Source organism: Excalfactoria chinensis, chromosome 4 (assembly GCF_039878825.1).
Source record: "Excalfactoria chinensis isolate bCotChi1 chromosome 4, bCotChi1.hap2, whole genome shotgun sequence".
In the NCBI taxonomy this organism is placed as follows: Eukaryota; Metazoa; Chordata; class Aves; order Galliformes; family Phasianidae; genus Excalfactoria; species Excalfactoria chinensis.
In genome coordinates, this window is record NC_092828.1 from 39,388,350 (window position 1) to 39,396,900 (window position 8,551).

Sequence of the window (8,551 nt, forward strand, 5' to 3'; positions counted from 1 at the left end):
GATCCTGCATCCTCTCATATAAACAGAATAGTGATCAACAAACTTGTCCAGAACAGGATTTCTGGAAGGGAAGAGAAAATGCCACTCTAGCATAGGTATTTTTTTCAGGAAAGTCTGAAAATCCTCATCCATTCTAGAAATGGACATTGAAAAAAATATATATATTTTTCCCTGGAAAGACATCACCTAAAAAAATAAGACCATTTGTATGTTCCTTTATCAAAGGAAGGCTGTTCAGATTATGCAGGCTGTTGTAGAATTCTTACAGCCACTCAAGCAGGTTTGCCTCTGGAGTGACAATGAGCTCCTCTCACCATGTAACAGAGGCCAAATCCTTCTGACTCCACTAATATGACAGGGTTACTACTGGTCCATACACATAAACTTCCCAGTCAAGCCTAAAACATCCTCTTCAGAAATGAAAGATTTCCGCAGTTCCCAAGCAGCTGCAGTCCTTTCAATTAGGCCTTAAAGCCATGACAGTTTACCATGCACAAGCCATTTAAAGAAACATCATACAACTCCCTTATTCTGCCTCTTCTTCCTAACCTCTGTAAAATAAGAGTTCCTACTTCCACTTCATAAACTTAAAGCATCTTAAAGAGCCACAATTGATGCTAATACACTATGTGTTATATATAGCCTACAATGAAACATGCAAGTTGATTTTACATACAGCATTAGAATTAGCAAGTGGTTCATGGCGACTCAAGTTACAAAGCTAACAGGCCAGGAATTCATGGCAAGATTCATCTGTGAGCAAACTAGACCAAGCTTATGTGCTCGTGTTGGTCAGCCAGTCCTCTTCCATCCTCTTTCTACATGCATCTACCTACAAAAACTAAAGGCAAACGTTCTTTGTGAAAAAATCCTGTGTTTTTTTTTAAAAAAAAGCTTTCTTAAAAAGGCCTGAAATGGTCATTTTGCTTTGGTAACTTAAATAAAAGCACAGTGAGATAAAGCAATTTTCATATCCTTTTTTAAGAGGGCAGGGCCATCTTACTGGTCACAGACATTTAAAAAATAATAATAATAAATAAGATAAAAAGCAGTTCTGCAGCTCAGAGTATCAGGTATAGCCACAAAGAGAGACAGGGACTGAGAGGGCAACAAAGCACTTGCATGGTCAGCAGCCATGCAGCACAAGCTGCCCAACCCAATCAGCTTTCCCGAGCAGTTTGGGTTTGTCCCTGCACTTACACAAGTTCATGCCTACAAACCTTGCTGGTTATCTTTAGCTAGAAACCTTCATTTCAGAAGAATGTACAAGTGTGCCTAATTCCAGCTCATTTTCAGAACTGAGATGCAAAGCCACCTTTTAGTCTTCCAGTATCTTGGAGACACCTGTTAACAAAGAGCTGCTTTATGCTCAGCACCTAATTGGGATATGGCTGTTTAAAGGTAAAAGGAAAATAGACTATAATACTAATTCCCAGTTATCTGCACCATTATCTTGCATTTTTTATTGCTCTCTTATGTGAAACGACTGGTCCGGGAACAGAGCCAGAGAAGTTGGGCTGATACCACAGTTCACGACTTCATGCACAATTCTGAGAACTTCAAACTACGGGTCATAGCCAGAACAGCAGCGATCTCTTCCTCAAAAACACCAGCTACCTTCTGTGAGTTACTAGGCAAAAATACAAAGCTATTTTAAGTCAAGGCATCTCTGTACCCGGACTACTTACCACAAAGATGTCTTGTTCAGAATTGAGGATTAGAGAGACAGAAACATGTTTAAGAAAGACAGCTTCATTTGTAGAAAAGTAATTACATAAGCTTATGGAGTTCAGAGAAGCTTCGACACACTCTCTGCACTACAGGGCTCAGAAGACACTCAGGTTACTCACCAGGAGGCATACTTTGAGTATAATGAGTATAAGATGGTTTTGTAATGGTGTTTTTTTTCACATAAATTGTGTACCTAATCTTCAATGAATTGCGCCATCCCTAAACTCCTCTAGGTTGATCTTTATGTAGAGTAATTATTTTAAAAGCTGGAGATGGTTTTAGCGTCTGGAAAAGATTCTGACATTAAGACATAGCTGGGATTTTCACAGAACTGCTTTGTAGCATATTCCCTTTCAATAAAAATTATACTTTGCATTTTTGGCAGAGGTGGGTGATCCAAACAAAACTTAAACAAATACGAAGGCTTCTCTTTCGCAGCAATTCCTGCTGTTCCGCTACTTTGTCCACGGGTACAGAGTAAGAGAACTATCCAAGTATTACGCTGAATGGTTACATGCCTTTAACCTGTACTGCCAAGAGGAACAGCATAGGGAAGGGAGCAGCTGGAGCATCAGGGCTGCAGCTCAGTGCCCACAGAGGTGAAGGAAGGGTGCCTGGGCTCGCCTACATCTTTAGTGAAGCACAGGCCCGAGCCAGCATTCAAGCCCCGACTCGCTTGCATTCTTTCCATGCACTGAGGCTCTCAGGCTTCATTCACTTCCAGGCACTTCTCTGAAGGAAAAATCAAGATGTAGCACACAGACCAGCAGACCTGTCTCTTCCTTTTCACTGGTCACCAGCGAAGCCACGAGCATCTTAGCCAAAATTCTTCTTTTGTCTGACATGAGAGCATACTCAGGACTTGGATTCATCCTACTCAGATGTCAAAATCCATTTCTCTAGGTACAGTTAAGTATAAAAGATACTACCCAAGAAGGCCACAAAAAGCATCCTCCAAGACTTTGTGCCAGGGAAGGCAGAAGCTGTGGGAGCTACGCTGCCTCTCCTACAGCCCCAGCTGTAGCCACCCAATATACAAACTACTGCATACTGTATATAAAGAGCCAAATTCTGCTTTAGCCTGAATAAGAACTATTTATGCAGTTATGGGAAAATCTTCACACCTCTCACATTCCTTGAGAAGATGTACTGGATCTTAAGCAAGAAAAGACTTTTCTTTCCAAGCACATTTTGATGATGTACGTGTCAGTAACATACTGGAGACAAACTCACACTGCAACAGAAAGCATTTAAACTTTATACTCTGCTAACACCATCTGTTTAGTCACTGTGTTTTCTCAGCAAAATCAGTGATGCTATCTGACAGTCCTATGGGTGAACTCTGTAACTTGAAACGCAAACTTGAGCACCACCCTTCAAGTCTCAATCCAAAAGCACTGAATACTTTGTGCTGACCATCAACCCATTTCCAACCTTGTTCTGCAAGCAACCAATGGCTGCACTTTGTCTATGTAATGAATAAAGGTGATGTTAGCAAACACCTTCCATCCTGGCTCCGTATGGCCTTCAAGTTCCATGAGTCCAACAGCTCCAAGGGCAGACATCACCAGTGTTAAAGTGCTTTGTGGAACTAAGGGAACAGCCCCACCAAACTCAGCATTCCACACAAGGTAAGAAGGGTACAAAAACAAGCACCACTGTACTGGGGCTATATTGATTCCAAGGCATCATATCAGCAGCATTACAAAGGCATCTGCTGCTGCAGCCCATCACGCTGACCCTGCACCCAGGACGCTACTCCTGCTTGGCTGTTATTCACAGGCCTGGCCTAATAGGTCATGAGATGTTGAACGATTTAGAGCACTGCACACTGTATTGTTGTGCCATTAAGGCTTTGGAACGAAGCTTCATTGGGGACAGAGGAGAACAAAGGACCCATCTATTTCTTCATCGCTATTATTGTTTCTGCCTTGAAAGACACAAAGCCTGGGCTACCTAACAGAGCTACTGTTCTTTAGCTGTTCGGTTTCTCTGTTGAAAGCAGGAACTGTCAGACATGGAAATGATATCAGAATATTCAAGTTTAACAATTTGCTTAAAATTCACTTCATTTGCACAAAATTTGCCAGCTATGAGACCTAAGAAAAAATTCCACGCGCAGCCTCCATGCATGACAAATACACTTTCGTTCAATTCTGATGCAGCGAAGCAGGTTTAATGCGTTCAAACACTACTTTTCCTTGAGCTGTTGAGCAACTATTTCCCAACCTCAAATCTAAACAAAGTCTTATTATATTTAGCAACCTAGATAAAAAAAAATCTTTACGCTTGCGTATAAGGGTTGACGATGCATCTGAAGTGTTATATAGCCACAGGTACAATAAAAGCAGTTAAACGCAACCTTTTGTTCAAGGCTAAGAGGTGAAATTAGAGACAGAGGTGATTAAAATAAAGCAAAAGCATTAAAAAGCTGAAGGTGAAAATATTCTAACCTTGAAGTTGCACACAGCACTAAGAAAGATACCCCACAAATAAGAGGGGAACAAAGTTCTTTCTGTAATCTTCAGCCTTAAAAGAAGCAATTTGAACAATTCCTATCAAGTTCGAATTTTCAAGACTCACTTCAAGATGTGAGAAAAATGAATGAGTGCCTATTTAAAGAAAATGTAAGACTTGCTTCAAATCAAATCAGGTTGAATAAATAGCATTTAGCAAGCATATACTGCAGAAGTATGAACCTGGCTCCTTAAGAATGCAGTTGTAAAATAAAGTTAGGATTTGAAATGCTGTTCCTTGGAAGACTCCCTCACCTTAACTGATTCTTTCTCTTGTACATGTTATATGTATTAGATATAAATATTTCCCCTCTTTACGCTTCCCCTTGTTTCTCAAGGAGCATTAGCTCTACTAACAGTTTACGCTTCTGGAATTCAGATGTTCAAAGTTTGAGATGAAATCAGAAGGATTCCAATTCTGGCAATGTCAAATTGACTATTCTAATTTTTCTGGTGAGGAAAGTTGTTGAAAATAAGGCTGTGTTTTCCTCTGATGTCCTCACAAAGACCAGCCGATCTCACACGGTACAGCTCACGACTGACTGTCATATACCATAAGTCCTGCTCTCCACTTACATGGCTGCAATTTGGGCAGAAATCTGCAACTCCAAACCAAACACAGCTGAAAGCCAAAAACAGAGATCGGTATTTCTGATGTTTCTGTTAGTTCCATAAAACTCGGGCAAATGGCCATTCACTCCTCTGATCTCACCTTCAAAAGTTACCTATATGAAAAACTAATAAGCACAAGAAGGCAACTAAAAGCTATTTTTCTTTCCTTCTCTCTTAATGTAATCACACAATTGAAAAATGATAGGATAGACAGTACCACGTGTCTTTTTGGCTCAGAGGTCACCGAAGAGCAGCCTGACACAATGGACAGCTTGCATTCAGAGTGACTTTCACCACAACCCTGATGACTACATTATTGCTCTATTTTCATTTCAAGCCATACAGTTAAAGGTATGTAAGAGAAATACTTCTACCTCCCATCTCACTTAGTTCACCTTTCCTTCCCCCAGACTCAGCACAGTGAAATCAAGCTACCCACAGAGATGTACTCCTTTACCAGCATTAACTGAACTGCTATTACTGAGTTTTCAAAGAGCAACGCTTTTGAGCCTTCTAAATGGATCTGAAGCCAGAAGCAGCTAATTGACTTGGAACAAGAAAACCTGATAGTGTTATCAAAAAGTTTTTAATTTCCTCAAAGCAGAAGTCCAAATTCAAAACCCAAAGCAAAGAGAAAACAAGTGAAAAATAGGTTGCTGAAAAGTGACAAGGTTGCTTGTCACTTCTAACAGTGTAACAGAGGTTGCTGATACCACAGCACTGGTGCCAAAAGGCTGCAAACATGGTCTGAAGTCTGCTGGTGCTCATGACCTGGAAGAAGGAACCCAGGCTTTCACTGATTTGTAGACAGGGACATACGCTTCTCAATAAACCAGCATAAGAACAGTCAAAAGATGAGCAAATCCACACTAACAGACTGGCACAGACTGACACACGGGATCACCCCTTTCTGTACCCACAGGTATAAGCGCTTTCACAATCACCTTCCCTTCATCCAGGAAATCCTTGATCAATCTTGCCTCTGCTGTTGGCTCTCTTGCAGGACAAACTCCCCGATTCTAAGAAGCGCAAACAGAGGCTTGCAGACTTTATCGGCAGAAAAATACATAGGAAACTTCCCTTTATGCATCTACACAGTACTTTTCATTCACAACCTTGCCCAGAGCACCTTCCAGCTTGTTATTTATCGCAGGTCTTCAAGGTGGCAGTATAGCTAAAAATCCTTGGGACAGAAACACAAGCTGCTTCTCCACCACTGCTGAAAGAACACGTCTGTACGTGAGCGAGGCGCCCTCTCCGATAAGTGGTGGAGCAGAAAACAGGAGCTACAGATTTTCCCTTCTCGCAGGGATGTTTTCCTTTGAACTGCACTCTGCGCACAACCTTATCAGCATCGGGCATCAGTAACCGAAGCGTTTGCCCTACACAGACAGTAGGATTGCAAAACACACATTTTAAAAGTTCCCCTACTGAATTCTTTCTGAAGCCTTACTATGGGTAATATTGCAGTGCAACATTTTAGTATAGCCGGGTGGGCTTTTTTCTGAGCGCGCAGCAGCTTCGGGATTTAAAACACAGAAGTATGAAGGAAAAAAATCTTCAGTTATCAGCTGCAGAAAACACTGCTGGACCTTGCAAAGTGCTGAATGGGAACGTGTACAAGGTGTTACCTCGCTAGGAATGCCCTGTGCACACAAATGAAAAGTTCCTCCCCTCCAACTGACAGGGAAAAAAAAAAAGAAAGAAAGAAAAAAAAAGCCAAACAAATGCATTTCCTTCTCACCCCACTTTCAACTCTGGACAGCAGCAACACACCAAGCCAGCAATTCCTAACCCACGATCTCTAACTCTCCTGCAGCTGTCAGCCCCCCACAGCCCTGGAAATGCAGCTTAGAGTTCTCCCTGAGTCCACTGCTCTGACACACATGAAACTCACATTGTACAGGAGGGAAGGAAAAGGAACAGGCAAACCTCTCCCTTCACATTTCTTAGGAGAGGTAAATGTATCTGAATGGGGGAACACATAAGCATCACTGCAGACCACGCTAATGTTTGCCAGTCAGAGGACGCTGACATTTGCAAACAGGTGAAGTGACATCCTGTTTAGTTTACTGTGAACTGAAGCCACCACCTGAAACAAAGTCTTGCAAAACTGGACTCTACAAGCTTCTGGAACGAGGGAAGTCCCCATAAAAGCTCCTTCAGCACTTCCTTCAGCACTGGCTTCCAGGTAGGAGAAGTGAAGACAGAGACAAATGGGTTAGCAAGCACGCCAACCAACGCATAGATGCAAACAACCTCATTTAAACATCCTGCATATGACTGGAAATTATTACAACCAAACTCAGTTGGGAGCCTTAGGGGGCTTTTTGCTGTTGTTGGAGGTGGGGAGGTAACTATACCTCACTCTTAACGTGCAAATAGTTTTCTTTCGAATAGCAACCAAAAATTCTTACATTCTGCAGACTATCACACCAGCAATTAAAGAGGAGAATTAATTCTATTCCCCCATACAACAAGCAACTCCTCGCATTTTGTCAAAGTAAACTGCGTTTCGCTGAAACAACACAGCGACTATCAGTACTGCGCGGTGCAGCTCTCCGTGTCTGCACGGAGCCGCTGCCGTGTCTCTGCTTCTGCTCCACCTCCGCACGGCTGCCCTGCCCGGGTAGTTCTCGGGGGGCTCCCGGGGCCGCTCGGCTCTGGCGCTCAGGGCTGCGTGGCACCGCTGGCCCCCTCCCGAACGGCCGCGCCGTACGGCTCCGGAGCCGGGACGGGCGCTGAGGATGCGCTCCTGCCCAAGGGGAAAGATACCAGTAATTAACGCTGGCGTAAAAAAGCAACCTAGGGGTGTGAACAAAAGGACGGTCGAGTTCTCGCTGCCGCGTTCTCTCCGGAGAACAGCACCCCTTGCCTGCAGCTCGCAACAGGAAGCTCGCAAAGGGTAAGACGAGAAGCAAGGAGCTCCCCTCTGCCGGTCTGAGGAAAGGAAATAGCCGCGTGCGTCTGAACACCAGATGGAGCATGGAAAAACTGAGAGGAAACGGGATTTCCTTCCAACGGGTGCCGCTGACAACGTACCGGCGCGAAGATCGGTCGAAACACAAGCAAAGAGCGCTCTCAAAGTTAGCCGGGTACCGAGCACCGGTTGAGCGCAGCCCGCCGGCGGCCCCGCGCCGCTCAGAAGCGCGGAGCAGCGGCAGCCGCGTTGTGCAGGTGCTCCCGCGCCTTCCGCTCCCCGCGGCCGCGCTCACCTGCGGGGCTCGGGCTTGCGGCGCTCCTCCAGCTTGGCGGCGGGCGGGGGCTGCGGGGCAGCGGGCAGGCGGAGCGGCAGAGCGGGGCGGCTTCAGCGGGCGCTGCGGGGCATGGCCGCTCCGCTGGCCCACGCGTGTCTGGAGTCGCGCACGGTCGCCCGCTTCGCTACCGCTTGGCGGCTGCGGGCCGGGCCGAGGGCAGGGACGGGGCGAGGCGAAGCGGCTGTGCTGGCGGCGGCCGGCCCGGCCCGAATTTAAAGGCGCCCGCGGGCTCAGCCGTCCCCTCGCCCGCTCCCATCCCGTCCCATCCCAGCCCCCGCTCCCTCCCCGGGCGCTCGGCGGCCGCTCGGCGTCACGGGGCCCCGGGGCGGGGAGGCCGGAGGAGGAGTCTGCGAGGCCGCCGGCTCGCCCTGCCCGCCCCGCCGCCCGCCCGCTGCCTGCACGCCGGGCCGGGAGGAACGGCGCGCCTCGGGCCCC

General features: G+C 45.8%; 1 protein-coding gene across 2 annotated transcripts in view; it reads right to left on the bottom strand.

The window, feature by feature from the left end:
- The window catches only part of SLC4A4 (solute carrier family 4 member 4), a 179,200-nt gene extending 170,988 nt beyond the window's left edge, over positions 1-8,212 (bottom strand). For both annotated transcript variants that reach the window (XM_072336289.1, XM_072336288.1), the window contains exon 1: positions 8,075-8,212. The gene's annotated coding sequence lies outside the window, so the exon portion shown is untranslated. The remainder of the gene's footprint in view (positions 1-8,074) is intronic.
- Positions 8,213-8,551: the final 339 nt, after the last annotated feature.